The sequence below is a fragment of the Chiloscyllium plagiosum genome, unplaced genomic scaffold (genome assembly GCF_037043375.1).
Source record: "Chiloscyllium plagiosum isolate Xiang-an unplaced genomic scaffold, Cpla_swu_hap1 HiC_scaffold_27, whole genome shotgun sequence".
Lineage (NCBI taxonomy): Eukaryota > Metazoa > Chordata > Chondrichthyes > Orectolobiformes > Hemiscylliidae > Chiloscyllium > Chiloscyllium plagiosum.
The window spans coordinates 47,254,419-47,270,345 of record NW_028270165.1 but is presented as its reverse complement, the minus strand read 5'-3'; the positions used below and the strand labels follow the sequence as shown (position 1 = coordinate 47,270,345).

Genomic DNA, 15,927 nt, shown 5'->3' with positions numbered 1-15,927 from the left:
TTGGGAAAACGTTGGTTTATATGCAGGAGATATCGTGGGAGGGAGGCGGATGCAGTAAATGATAGATCAGGACAGAGCCCAAAGCGAGGGAAGAACTGTTGGACAGGAAAGGGAGTTGATAACGATCTGCGTGGGAGGGTGAATGTCGACTGTTCGTGGCTAAGAATAGGTAGTGTGTCATGACAGACTATGTAATAACAAGTTTTAGTGTGTGTGGAAGGGACGAGGATACTATGGATTTCAGGCCCTAGAATGATTGTATTCGATATTGGGACCAAAGGGATGTAAGGTCCCCAAGTGAAATATTCGGTGCTCTTCGTTCTGCTGGTGCTGCGCTTCGCTGGAACACTACAGCAAACCTGAGACAGAGATGTTGGCCAGGGAACAGGGTGGGGTGCATCAGTGTTTACTGTGGAGAAGGGCATGGAAGATCTAGAATGTGAGAAAGTAGATGGTGACATGTTGAAAAAATGCCCATATTACAGATGAGAAATTGCTGGATATCTTGAAATGCATAAAAGTGGATAAATCCCAAGGACCTGATCAGGCGTACCCTAGAACTCTGTGGGAAACTGGGCAAGTGATTGCTGGGCCTCTCACTGAGATATTTGTACCATCAATAGTCACAGGTGAGGTGCCAGAAGGCTAGAGGGTGGCTAACGTGGTGTCACTATTTAAGAAAGGTGGTAAGGAAAAGCCAGGGAATATAGACCGGTGAGCCAGACATCCGTGATGGGCAAGTTTTTGGAGAGAATCCTGAGAGATAGGATTTGCATGTATTTGGAAAGGCAAGAATTGATTAGGGATAGTCAGCATGGCTTTATGCTTGGGAAATCATTTCTCATGAACATGATTGAGTTTTGTGAAGAAGTACAAAGTGGATTGATGAGGGCAGAACGATGAACGTGATCTCTCTGGACTTCCGGAAGGCGTTCATCAAGGTTCCTCATGGGAGACTGGTGAGCAAGGTTTAATCTCGTGGCATGCAGGGACAACTAGCCATTTGAATACAGAACTGGCTCGAAGGCAGAAGACAGAGGGTGGTGATGGAGGGTTGCTTTTCAAACTGAAAGCCTGTGACCAATGGTATATCACAAGGATCGATGCTGGGTCCGCTACTTTTTGTCATTTATATAAATGATTTGTATGTAAGCGGAGGAGGTATACTTAGTAAGTTTGAAGATGACACCAAAATTGGCGGTGTAGTAGACAACAAAGAATGTTACCTCAGATTACAACGGGACCTTGATCAGATGGGCCAATGGGCTGAGAAGTGGCAGATGGAGGTTGATGTAGATAAATATGAGGTGCTGCATTTTGGAAAAACAAATCAGAGCAGGACTTTTACACTTAATGATGAGTTCCTTGGAAGTGTTGCTGAACAAAGAGACCTTGGAGTTCAGGTTGATAGTTCCTTAAAAGTAGAGACGCAGGCAGATTGGATAGTAAGGAAGGTGTTTGGTGTGCTTTCTTTGTTGGTCAGAGCATCGAGGATAGATGTTGGGAGCTCATGTTGCCACTGTACAGAACATTGGTCAGGCCACGTTTGGAATATTGCATGTAATTTGGTCTGCTTCCTATCGGAAAGATGTTGTGAAACTAGAAATGGTGCAGAAAATATTTACAAGGATGTTGCCAGGGTTAAGCTATAGGGCGAGGCTGAATAGACTGTTTTCTCTGGAGCGTCCGAGGTTAAGGGGTGATCTTATATAGGTTTATATATTCATGAGGAATATGGATAGGGCAAATAGACAAGTTTTTTTTCCCTGCGATGGGGGAATCCAGAACTAGAGGGCATAGTTTTAGGGAGGGGAGAAGAAAGATATAGAAGGGACTTAAAGGGCAACCTTTTCACGCAGCGGGTGATGCATGTACGGCATGAGCTGCTGGAGTAAGTGATGAAGGGTGTATAATTACAGCATTTAAAATGCATCGGGATGTGTATATGAATAGGAAGGTTTTATGGGGATTTTGGCAAAGTGCTGGCAAATGGGACTAGATTACGTTCGGATATCTGGGCTGCATGGACGAGTTGGACCGAATGGTCTTTTTCCGTGCTCGACATCTGTGTCACTCTGTAAGACTCCATGGGATTCTCCAGGAGAAAGTGAGGACTGCAAATGCTGGAGATCAGAGCTGAAAATGTGTTGCTGGAAAAGCGCAGCAGGTCGGGCAGCATCCAAGGAGCAGGAGAATCGACGTTTCGGGCATGAGCCCTTCAGGAATTTTTAACTATAAACTATAAACATTCCCTTAGTTAAATATTGTGAAGTGTGAAACCATTGTTTTAGTCCCCAAGTTCGACCTGAGCCCACCCCCCCATCCCAGTAACTCTGTTGACAGCATTCATGTCACATTTAAAACTAGGATCGATAGATTCGTGATCAGTCGGGGGATGAACAGTTACAGGAAAAGGGCAGGAATGTTCATGTGGGGAATGTCAGATCAGCCACAATCCTATTGAATGGAGAAGCAGGCTCAAGGGGTTGAATGGTATTTTCCAATTCCTATTTCTTATGGTTCCCGAGCCCTTACCTCTGAAACAGGGTCCTGGCTTCAGTATGTGCCATTACTGAGAGTGCTGATGTTCCCTTGTGTAATATCAATAACTTAGCAGCTGCTGAAACCTCTTGATCCTTTGTTACATCTAAACACAATAAGCCAATGTGTTCAGGGGAGGCGATGGCCGGATTTATTGTCACCAGACTATTCACCCAGGTAATGTTCTGGGGACCTGGGTTCAAAACCTGCCACGGCTGATGGTGGAATCTGAATTCAATATAAATCTGGAATTAAGAGTCTAATGATGAAATCGTTGTAGTTTGTTGTAAAAACTTATCTGGCTTCCTGCTGTCCGAACCTGATCTGATCTACATGTGATTTCAGATCCACTGTCAGCTGGTTGAATCTTCATTGCCCTTTCAGTCAATTCTTAAAGCTTATCTTTTTTAACTATTATGTTGACGGAATGATTTATAGACGGCATAGGCTGGGACCTTTTTTCACTGGAGTGTAGAAGGTTAAGGGTGAAGGTTATGGAGGTTTATGAAGTCATGAGGGACAAGGATAAGTTGAATAACCAGTGTCTTTTCCCGAAGGGTAGGGGAGTTCATAATTTGGGAGCTTATTTTTAAGATGAGAGGGAGAAGATTTAAAAAGGACTGGGGGGCAACGTTTTTTACATTGAAGGTGGTTCGTGTGTGGAATGAACTGTCAGAGGAAGTGGTGGATGCAGGTATTGTTACAATGTTTAAAGTTGTTTGGATAAGTACATGAGTAAGAAAGGTTGGAAGGCACATGAGCCAAACACAGGCAGGTGGGTTGAATCTCCCCCCAGATATTCACAGGGACAGCCCGTCAGAGGGGGGTAGGACCACGCCTATTGCTGTTGTGTAGCATGTGTGGCAACTGCAACAAGAGTCCCAACTCCTGTGCTCAATGCTCTGACCAATGAAAGCAAGCATGCCAAAAGCCTTCTTCACCACCCTGTCTACCCACGACTCCATTTTCTAGGAGCTAATAACCTGCAACCCTAGATCTCTTGGTTCAAAATACTGCATATGAAACAGATTTGGTGCTTGTTGGTAGACGTTAATATTTGGTGCATATCTCTCCTCTAACTTGGTATCTTATATTGAATGCCATCACTGATGAAATCCAGTGTGCCAAAACCTGAACTTCAAAATCCCTCTGTTCAACTACACTCAAGGTCCTACCATTCACCATGTAAATCCAAACTTGATTTGACTATACAAAATGTAAGACCTCATACTTAGCTGTATTAAACTCCATTTGCCAATAACTTTAAACTTATGCAATCTAGTTTTGGACTCTCCCACCCCAGGTAAAAGATCTTTCCTATTTACCCTATTCATGCCCTCATGATTTTATAAACATCTATAAAGTCACCCCTCACCCTTCAAAACTTCCGGGAAAATGACCCAAGTCGATTCAGCCTCTTCCCATAGCTCAACCTCTCCAACCCTGGCATCATCCTTCTAAATGTTTTCTGAACTCTTTCAAGTTTCACAACCTCCTTCTTATAGCAGGGAGTCCAGAAATGCATGCAGTATTCCAACAGTGGTGGAATCAATGTCCTCTCTGAAGAGGAGTTTAAAAAATATAACTACAAGCAAATCATGTTAGTTGGGCATGACTTTCCCAAAGCAGTTTGCTTTGGCTGTCCTTCATTAATCTATGGTTTTTTCAGTTATGAGAAAATATTTTGTGGGATGTGATGATCCCGAGCACATCCAACATTTGCTCATTGTCCCTCATGGCCCTGAACAGAGTAATTGTGACTACATGCTAGAAGGTAGTTCAGAGTCAACCACATTATAGTCGGTCTAGAGTCACAAGGTGTGTGTGTGTGTGCGTGTGTGTGCGCGCGCGCGCGCGGACGCACGTGCATACATGCATGCAGGGTTCATGAATGGTAGATTTCCTGCCCGAAAAAGGACAGTTTCTGGAGAAACTCAACAGTTCTGGTAGCATCTATGAAGAGACAACAGTGTTACTTTTTTGAGTGCAGTGGTCCTTCAAAACGTGGCTGGTTTCAAAACATTAACTGTTTTCTCTCCACAGATGCTGCCAGACCTGCTGCGTTTCCCCAGAAATTTTGCCTTTTGTTACTGATCCCCAATATCTGCAATTCCTTATTTTAGTGAATAACTGTTTCCTGGTTTCCAGGACCGGGAGAAACTTTCACTTCCAGGTCTTTTTATTAGTTGAACATAAATTCCACCAGCAACCATAATGGGATTTCAATTTGTGTTCTCAGAAGACCTAGATCTCTGGGTTGCTCAACCATTATCACTAGATCCCAATCTCCCTTCAATGACAATTTTTTTCCTAAATACTTTCTTTTATTCATTCATGGGATGTCGCACTTTGTCTCCCACGATTGTTCTGGTAAACATCAACTTCACTTTCCCGCTGTTTCCCCATAATCCTCAATTCCCTTTCTGATTTAAAAAAAAATCTTAGTTTTGAATGCACTTATCAATCCAGGGTCAACAGCTGTCCTAAACATGAAATCCCTTATATGCAGGTTATTCCCTCTGGTTCTAAACTCACCCACCAGTGTAAACTTTCCCACATCTAGCATGTCACGTCTCCTCAGAATCTTATTTGTAACAGTAAGGTGACCTTGAAATCTTCTAACTTCTATTAACCCCAGGCACATCCTATTCATTTCTCCTCATAAGACATTATTTCCATCCCTAATATCAACCTGGTCAACCTTCTCTGGACTGCATCCAACGTCAGTATATCTTTCCTTTGCTAAAAGGCCTAAAACTGTTCCCAGTGTTCAGTTGTGGCCTGATTGGTGTCTGATATAGGTTCACTATAACCTCCCCACTTTTATACTCCATTTAAAGGCCAACCTCCCATTTGCCTTCCCTATTACTCACTGAACTTGGATGAAGTGTTCATGGATGCGAGCTTGCAAATCCTCCTATTCAGCAGATTTCTCCATTTAACATTCAGCACTTTTCCTTCTGGCAAAGTACACAATCTCATTTTCCCACATTCTATTCCATCGGCCAAGGTTTTGCTCATTTGCTTAACCTGTCGATATCCCTCTCCATGTCATCCTCACCACCTGCACTCCAATCAACTGTCTCTACCGCAGTCTTAGCAATAGTACATTCACTTCACTTATCCAAGTAATTCATATCCATATTGTAAATAATTTTGTCCCCAGCACTGATCCCTGTGGCACATTGCTAGTTACAAGTTGCGATCCTGAACATGCCCCTTATCCCTCCTGTATTATTGGTTAGCCAATCATCTATCCATACGAGTTGACTGTCTCCAACATCATGTGCATATCATTGGCTCTGCAAGCAAGTCTTCCCAAACCGTCCTTGAAAAAGTGATGGTGAGCTGCCTCTTAAATTGCTTCACAAATATGTTGTGGTCTATAATAAAGGTTCAGGAGCGAGTTCCAGGATTTTGATCAATAACATCGAAGCAATGCGTATATGTCACAGTTGGAATGTTGTGTTCACACTTATCTCCTCTTGCTGGTTGAAGTGATGGAGTGGAAGTTGCTCTTGAAGTGCCGCCACTCATATAATCAAGCCAGACAGATCGATTGTGGCCAGAGACTCTGCCATTTTGACTTCTCATCAATCTACATTCTTTCGATCCAAGTTTTAGTCACATCAAACTGCCACGCAATGCTGTTATGGCCACAGTAAACTACAATAACGTGAAGATCGCTGGGATGATTTTCTACATCCGACTGCAATATAAACACAGATCATTGTTTCCAGTTTTTGTGGAACAAAAGACATCATTTTAGTGGACAATTACAGTTAGTGCAAACACAGCTAGCCATCGATAAATATTAATCTTGATCATTTCAATGGCCAAATTTCAATTCAGAAACCAAGTGCACTCGGCTGCTTGTAACATAGACAACATGACAAAATGGCTTATAGGAGGAGAAATGGGAAATTGAGGAGGAGTGAAATGTTTGCTTTTAGTCACCTCCGCAATTGTTAGAAAAACAGGTTGGAAGGATTCTTAAAAGGTGGCTGAAGTAGTGGTGTAGCATAATACTTCAGACAGCGCAAAGTGGAAGACCACTTTCTAGTGGAAGAAAAATACATTTCTTATTTCTGAAAGAACTGCGAAACAGAAGAGGGAATGAAATCTGACTTGGGAGCTATTTCCTATTTGTTGAGGATGTTGCTTCATCACAGTCTTGGTTTAGAGCATAAGCTCTTCATCAGGAATAAAGGGTGGCCCAAGGGGGCTGAGAGATAAATGGGAAGGAAGTGGGGCTGGAGGGAAGGTAACTTTGAGTGCAATAGATAAATGGAGGTAGGGATTGATGGTGATAGATCAGAGATGAAGTTGGTCCAAATAGGTCAGAAGCAAGGTGGACAGGTATGACAGGTCAAGAGATTGGTGTCGAATTGGAAGTTTGGATCTGGGACAAGGTGGGGGAGAGGAAATGAGGAAACTGATGAAATCTACATTGATACCATGTGGTTGGAGGGTCCCAAGGCAGAAGATGAGGTGTTTTTCCTACATGCGTCGGGTAGCAAGAGTTTGGCAGTGGAGGAGTCCCAGGACTTGCATGTCCTTGGTGGAATGCGAGGGGGAGGTAAAGTGTTCAGCCACAGGGCGGTCGGTCGTTTAGTTTCACAGTTCCAGAGCTGTTCCCTGAAACATTCCGCAAGTTGGCGTCCAGTTTCCCGAATGTGGATGAGACCATATTGAGAGCAATGGACATAAATAGATAGCATAAATCTTAGCCTGCCGGAGTCATTTTCTTGAACTAAATTAAATAAACTTTTAATTAAATTGGGTGACTGCGTGAAACGGTTTGATGGTCAGATTTGAATCATCACTCCCAAATGAGACAATGCCATGAATATCAGTGAACTGCCCTTTTTGTTAAAAAACCACAAGTTCTTGATGTATTTTCACAGCTTACTGGTATTCACACCTGCATATTCAATGTCAAACTCTGACATCAGATATGAAATTACAGCATTAATTTTGACTTACAATATTCGAACAAACAAATTAATAGCACACAGTGAATACCAAGACTGATTAATATGAAATTAATCTTGATCATTTCAATGGCCAAATTTCAATTCAGAAACCAAGTGCACTCGGCTGCTTGTAACATAGACAACATGACAAAATGGCTCATAGGAGGAGAAATGGGAAATTGAGGAGGAGTGAAATGTTTGCTTTTAGTCACCTCCACAATTGTTAGAAAAACAGGTTGGAAGGATTCTTAAAAGGTGGCTGAAGTAGTGGTGTAGCATAATACTTCAGACAGCGCAAAGTGGAAGACCACTTTCTAGTGGAAGAAAAATACATTTCTTATTTCTGAAAGAACTGCGAAACAGAAGAGGGAATGAAATCTGACTTGGGAGCTATTTCCTATTTGTTGAGGATGTTGCTTCATCACAGTCTTGGTTTAGAGCATAAGCTCTTCATCAGGAATAAAGGGTGGCCCAAGGGGGCTGAGAGATAAATGGGAAGGAAGTGGGGCTGGAGGGAAGGTAACTTTGAGTGCAATAGATAAATGGAGGTAGGGATTGATGGTGATAGATCAGAGATGAAGTTGGTCCAAATAGGTCAGAAGCAATGTGGACAGGTATGACAGGTCAAGAGATTGGTGTCGAATTGGAAGTTTGGATCTGGGACAAGGTGGGGGAGAGGAAATGAGGAAACTGATGAAATCTACATTGATACCATGTGGTTGGAGGGTCCCAAGGCAGAAGATGAGGTGTTTTTCCTACATGCGTCGGGTAGCAAGAGTTTGGCAGTGGAGGAGTCCCAGGACTTGCATGTCCTTGGTGGAATGCGAGGGGGAGGTAAAGTGTTCAGCCACAGGGCGGTCGGTCGTTTAGTTTCACAGTTCCAGAGCTGTTCCCTGAAACATTCCGCAAGTTGGCGTCCAGTTTCCCGAATGTGGATGAGACCATATTGAGAGCAATGGACATAAATAGATAGCATAAATCTTAGCCTGCCGGAGTCATTTTCTTGAACTAAATTAAATAAACTTTTAATTAAATTGGGTGACTGCGTGAAACGGTTTGATGGTCAGATTTGAATCATCACTCCCAAATGAGACAATGCCATGAATATCAGTGAACTGCCCTTTTTGTTAAAAAAACACAAGTTCTTGATGTATTTTCACAACTTACTGGTATTCACACCTGCATATTCAATGTCAAACTCTGACATCAGATATGAAATTACAGCATTAATTTTGACTTACAATATTCGAACAAACAAATTAATAGCACACAGTGAATACCAAGACTGATTAATATGAAATTAATTTGACCAAAAAAAATATAAAATCAAGATGGGAGATAAGAAATGGGGGAAGGGCATAAGGCAAGAAATGCAGCATCACAGAGGGTGCTCCTCCAGGGAGTGCATTTTATGAACTACCACTGCTAAATATAAGCACTCTGATATGATCCTCCAGTTTTAATGTAAACCATAGCACCATACAGTTGGTACCATTTGAATAAGTTAATAGATACAAGCCTTGAGCAAATCCAACCTCCAGCCTTACCCCCCGCTTTTTGAAGCTCGGACCTTCCTCCAGCTCCGGGGGATTGTTGGCACTGCCACTCCTCCACTGAAGAAGCTTTGGGAAGCAGATGCAAAGGCAACATACAGAACAGAGCATCTTTGCAAATGAAAGCAGCTTACGGAGACATTGAGCAATAGCATCACACGGTTTTGACCCGTCGACCTCTGGGTTATCTGCCCAGCACACTCACGCAACACTACTCTGCTTTTTCGGCTCCAAGCAGCTGGATTGTGGATCAGTTTAAAGTAAGTCCTTTATTCTGATTACACCGGTACACAAGGCAGTGAAGAAAGGCTTCAGCACACTGGCCTTCATCAATTAGGGAATTGAGTTTCGATGTTGGCAAGTTATGTTGTAGTTATACAGGACGTTGATGAGGCTGCACCTGGAATATTGTGATGAGTTTTGGTCCCCTTGGTGTTCTGACTTCTGACTTCTTCAACTCTGGGTTTGTGTTGAACTTGATGGGATACTTTGCCCAACTCAGCATGTTTAAACAGTATCGCTTGGAGGGATTCATTTGAAACATTTGAGGAGGTGAGCTCAACAAGATTGAACTATTCAAAGTTACTTGGACTCTATTTTAAACTTGCATCAGGACCACTAGTCAGAGACACGAACAGCATGGAAACAGACCCTTTGGTCCAACTTGTCCATGCTGACCTGATATCCTAAATTAATCGAGTCCCATTTGACAGCATCTGACCCATATCCTCTGGCAGCTCATTTCATATATATACCACCCTATGCATGAAGAAGTTGTCCCTTTAATATATTTCGCCTCTTACCTTAAACCTATGCCCTCTAGTTCTGGACTGCCCCTCCCCAGGGAAAAGACCTTGTCTATTACCCTGTCCATGCCCCTCATGATTTTGTAACCTCTATTAGGTCACTCCTCTGCCTCCGATCCTGCAGTGAAAACAGCCCCAGCCGATTCAGCCTCTCCCTGTAGCTCAAATCCTCCAACCCCCAGCAACATTCCTGTAAATCGTTTCTCATAGAGAAGTCAACGTTTCAGTCCTGAAGAAGGGTTAATACTCAAAACGCTGACGACTCCACATCCTGGTGCTGCTTGGCTTGCTGTATTTTCCCAACCTCCTGCTTGCTTATTTCGGGGTGCAATATGTAGGGGCTCAGTGGTTACCACTGCAGCCTCACAGCGCCGGGGACCCAGCTTTGATTCCACCCTTGGGCGGCTGTCTGTGAGGAGTTTGCATATTCTCCCAGTGTCTGCGTGGGTTTTCTTTGGGCGATCCTGTTTTCTTCCATAAACCAAAGATGTGCAGGTCATGTGTAGTGGCCATGCTTAATTGCCCATAGAGTTAGGTAAATTAGTCAGAGGGAAATGGGTCTGGATGGGCTACTCTTCGGAGGGTCGGTGTGGCCCTGTTGGGACAAATGGCCTGTTTCCACACTGTAGCTAATCTCATCTGCACTACTTTTGTCACTAACGAATAGCAGAGTAGACTCGACCGGCTGAATGGCCTAACTTCTGCTCTGATGTTCTTGCGGTCTTAGGTTTCTCTGGATCATTTCATTGGCAATGTGCAGTCCCTGGCTCAATGAGCAGCAGTGTCCACTGAAAGCAAAGCTCATAGGATGGTTGAACTTCAGTAATGTGGAAACAGGTCTTTCAGCCCAACACGTCTGCACTGATCTTGCGAAGAGTAACCCAGTCAGATCCATTTTCCTACACTCCATAAATAGCACACAGACCCCCAAGGGTGGAATTATTCCTGGGTTCCTGGTGCCATGACGCTGCAGTGCTAACCCTGTGCCATCATGGGGTTGTGATTGTGGGGGGTGGGGGAGACAATTGCAGTCCAGCAGAAAACAAAAACAGCCCACCTACTCTCCCAATGCACCCACTGTCAGAACTGGCAGGAGGTTCATTCCTGGGGTGTGACTCAAGGCAGCGCCACGTGTGGGATCTGATTGCTGGCAGCGCTGGTGCCCCCGCTGGTGCTTCCGCAAGTTACAGGAAAACATGAACCTCTTCCCACACTCGGGCCAGCTGAAGGGCCTCTCCCGGTGTGGACACCCTGTTACTTCAGCAGGGCGGAGGAATTCCTGAAGGCCTTCCCACACTCAGGGCAGCAGAATGGCCTCCCCCTCCCACCACCCATGTAGATCAGCTTGTGCTTCAGCAGTGTGGAGGAGCGGGTAAAGCCCTTCCCACACGTGGGGCAGGAGAACGGCTTCTCCCTGGTGTGAACGGACTGGTGCCTCAGCAGGGCTGAGGAATTGCTCAAGGCCTTCCTGCACTTAGGGCAACTGAACTAACTCTCCCCCATGTGGACCCACCAATGGGCCAGCAGGTCGGAGGTAAGAGCAAAGCCCTTCCTGCACTCGGGGCAGAAGAACGGCCTCTCCTCAGTGTGGACACACTGGTGTCTCAGCAGGTGGGAAGAACTGCTGAAGGCCATCTCGCACTTGGGGCCGGAGAACAGCCTTCCCCGGTGTGGACCAACTGGTGCGTCAGCAGGGCAGAGGAATCACTGAAGGCCTTCCCACACTCAGGGCAGTAGAAGGGCCCCTTCCCCTCTGTGGACCCATTGGTGCTTCAGAACCCTTTCAAATTTCACAATATCCTTCTGATAGGAGGGAGACCAGAATTGCACACAATATTCCAAAAGTGGTCTAACCAGTGTCCTGTACAGCCACAACATAACGTCCCAACTCCAATACTCAGTCAGAGGATTGCAAAAGCTTTCAAAACCCACAATATACAAACAGGAAAGAATGGAGGGACAAACCGAATTTTTGAGAGTCAGCTTGGAAGCATCAATGAGAAATCGGCGGACTGGGTTTATTGGGTACCCGTTCTCCTTAAATGCACTATATACGTATTTCTCTTGTGCTCTTCGTAGTTTCTCTGTGCTGCAGTGTGTAGTGGCTCATTGAAATAATGTCCTGATGCAGCTTCGTTTGTGGGTGTTTGGGTGATTGCTTCTGTGCTTAAGTATTTGGTTTGTGTGTGTTGTTTTCCGGTGGATGCTCATTTGAAGTTCCCCATTGACTGTTCGCTCTACTGTGACATCTAAAAATGGCACTTTGTTGCTGTTCTCCTCCTCTTCAAACCAGGAGCTCCCCTCAGGCCCATAGTCTCACCACTTGGAACACCAAAATACAGACTAGTCAAAGGCCTCCACTGAAGACTAAAACACCAAGTCGAAGATTCACGCCACTCCATTTACTCCAGCCAAGAATTCCTGAACACTAAAGACACTAAGATAGAAGAGGATGGAATAATGTTGTCCTTTGACATCACAACTCTGTTCACATCCATTCACATCAACGTGGCCAAAGAAAACTGGAGACACTACTCGAAGAACCAAAGACACAAACACAGCACCATCTTCATCAGCAAAGATAGCACTGTCAACCTGGTGGAAGGGTGCCTTACCACCCATTTCATATTCAGTAACAAGCCCTCCAAACAAATCAACGAAACACCCATGAAACCACCAGTATCAGGATTCCCAGCAGAAGCAATAATGCAGAGACTCGAACAAACAGCCCTTCCAACAATCCAACCCAAACTTTGGGTCCCCTACAGCGATGACACTTTTGTCATCAAAAATGAAACAAATGAGAGGAAACCTACAACACCATCAACAATATCCTTACGGGCATAAAATTCACAAAAGAGGAGAACAACAACAAAGTGCCATTTCTAGATGTCACAGTAGAGCGAACAGTCAATGGTAAATTCAAAACAGCGTCTACAGGAAAACATCGCATGCAAACCAAATACTTAACGACAGAAGCAATCATCACTACACATAAAAACACATCTGAATCAGGACACTATTTCAACGAGCCACTACACACTGCAGCACCCAGGAACTATGAAGATCAATAAGTAACTGTACAGCGCATTTAAGAAGAATGGGTGGCAAACTCGAGACGCTGAAGATTGCTTCCCTGACCGCGAATCGAACCTGAGCCGCGGCGGTGAGAGCGCCGAATCCTAACCACTAGACCACCAGGGAGACACGAATGCATATTCGTAGCTCTACTGAAAATTGTTTCGCTGCCCAGGAATCGAACCCAGGCTGTGGTAGCATGAAGACTTTCACACGTACATCCACCAATGTAATTTTTTGTACCCACTGCTCCCGATGCGATCTTCACAACATTGGAGAGACTGGAGAGTCAAGTCATATCTCCGGGACACCAGCACCAATCAACCCCATCGCTCTATGGCCCAACATTTGAAACCCCCCTCCCACTCTGCCGAGGACATGCAGGTCCTGGGCCGCCTTCACCGCCGCTCCCTCCCCACCCGACGCCTGGAGGAAGGACACCTCATCTTCCGCCTCGGAACACTTCAACCCCACGGCATCAATGTGGACTTCACCAGTTTCCTCATTTCCCCTCCCCCCACCTTACCTCAGTTACAACCTTCCAGCTCAGCACTGACCTCATGACCTGTCCTACTTGCCAATCTCCCTTCCCACCTATCCGCTAAACCCTCCTCTCTGACCTGTCACCTCAATCCCCACCACCATTCAGCTATTTTACTCTTTGCTACCTTCGCCCCAGCACACCCCCCACACCCAATTTATCTCTCCACCCTGGAGGCGTCCTGCCTCTATTCCTGATGAAGGGCTTTTGCCCGAAACGTCGATTTTCCTGCTCCTCGGAAACTGTCTGACCGGCTGTGCTTTTCCAGCTCCATTCTGATCTAAACTCTGGCTTCCAGCATCTGCAATCCGCACTTTTGCCGACCCAATAAACCCAGTCTGCCGATTTCTCATCAACAAATTGACACAAGCAGACACAGCTGTGCAGAAACCCTAGCCACGTGACCTTATATTAAATACATCTGTTAAATGATGTCCAGACAACTCAAACCTCTCAGCATCATGGTGGCCCACAAACCTACCAACACACTTGAATAGCGGCTAATGTTCCTGAAATACCCGATACAAACAACCAGCAAACGAATGGTATTTACAAAATAGCATATAAGGAAATATATATATGAACTCTGCCGCACAGTTCTCTGTGGCAAGAAATGCTTGGATGAGATAAGGAAGATTTTTTCAACCAAAACGAATCGTCCCTGACTGGGCAGCCATTTACAATCACCCCTGTCAGCCCAGGATGAAAGATCCGAAGGGATGAACAGTTTTCTTATTTTCGGAAGATTCACAAATATGAGATTGGGTTTTGATGTTTGTTCCCTTTCCACTCCCAGGAGCCGCAGTGGTTGGGGCGGTGAGTTGGGGAAAGTGAAATGTGCCCGTGAGCAGCGTGTGGGGCTCTTTCAGCTTCCCCTCCTCTGACAGCGCTGTGACGGGACTCTGATGTTCTCAGGGACACTTACTGACGCGAGACAGTGAAAAGAGTCTCGTTCCTGCAGATCAGGAATTCAAACCTTATGCCGGCTTCAGGACAATGAGAAAGATTAATTGGGGTGTGTGAAGAAGCTGTGAGCTGCATTTCAAACAGGTAGCTGGAGTTAGATGCGTCATCCATTGCGCCCCTGGCACTGTGCGTACCTGACGCCGCCATGCTGCAGAGTTCTGACGTTAACACGGACATGCGCAACAATGGGAACATTCACAAGAGGAACAGCCAAAGATAAACACCGTCGCTGCTTCCCTTCCATACTCCCAACTTTGTGAAGCAGTATCTTTCACTGGCAAATAAAATTCATCCTCAGGTGCCTGCTTCATTTCGATCACGACTTCACGCCCCTCACTGTTCTCGTCTCATTTCCAAACACTTGGCTCACAGACTCAAAACCAGCTCTGTGGGTATCTGCTTGTTCCACCCTGATAGGCAGTGGGTTGCAGATTCCCGACAAGTCCCAGTATGATTGAATATTTCAACCCCTCCACTGATTTGAATCTTTAAAAAAAACGTGGAGCAATCTCCCTTTCTTTTTGACGACAGTTCTCAACTGTAGTCGGCAGGGTTCACACCTGCGTGGGGAACCCGCAATGGATTTCATGTCCATCGCATTCACCTCTCGGTCCACCAATACAGAACCACACTGACAGCTTCATTTCCCAGGACTCTCTGCCTGTGGAGCTGAGAAAGAGTGAATCATTGCAGAGTTTGTTTGAATCCAATCACTTCACAGGTTTCGAAAGGGTTAAATATCTGCAAATGGCGAGTCTGGGTGTTTCATCCCGAAAGACGAAATGGACGTTCAGTTAGAAACAAAAACAGATATTGCAGGAGCAACTCAGCAGGTCAGGCAGCATCTGTGGAAAGAGAGTCAGAGACGACATTTCAGAACACGTTTTTTCTCATCCAGGTACAGCCAAACCTGCTGACTTTCTCCATAGTTCCTCTTTTTGTCTCGGACTCTCAGCATCCGCAGTCCTTTACGTTAGAAATTCAATCAATTCAGAAACATCTCTGTGCTTCCTCAGTGGAGAAGATTTCCGTTTGGGAAACATTTTCCTGACACCGTTAAAAACGCGCACCTTCGTAGCCAAGAAAGCGGTAGGAGCGAGAACAACAAACACTCTGTTTCTGGGTGGTCTCGAACCAGCAGCCTTTCGGTTAAAAGCTGAACGCGCTGACCAATTGCGCCACAGAAACAGGCCCCAGCCGCTCTCGCACCGTCTCCTTGAGGAAGCTACTACTCAATTCATAAATCAACCTGCCCCGCCCAGAATTACCATTGTCTTCTATCAGTTTTACTTTTCCATAATAAAGCCTGGGACATTCATTATGGAGACATGGGGACAGTCTGATCCCACCATCTGCAGGCACATCCATGTCACGAGGAGCTAGCCCTTCTACACCGGGGCCATCGCCCTCCGAGCCTTTTAGTGTATTGCCTCTTCCCGAATTTTCTCATTGGTCCCGAGCCGAGA

General features: G+C 45.2%; 1 non-coding gene across 1 annotated transcript; it reads right to left on the bottom strand.

Annotated features, from left to right (window-relative positions):
- Positions 1–15,575: 15,575 nt before the first annotated feature.
- trnak-uuu (transfer RNA lysine (anticodon UUU)) lies at positions 15,576–15,649 on the bottom strand. The gene has a single exon. It is a non-coding gene; the product is annotated as a tRNA-Lys (tRNA).
- Positions 15,650–15,927: the final 278 nt, after the last annotated feature.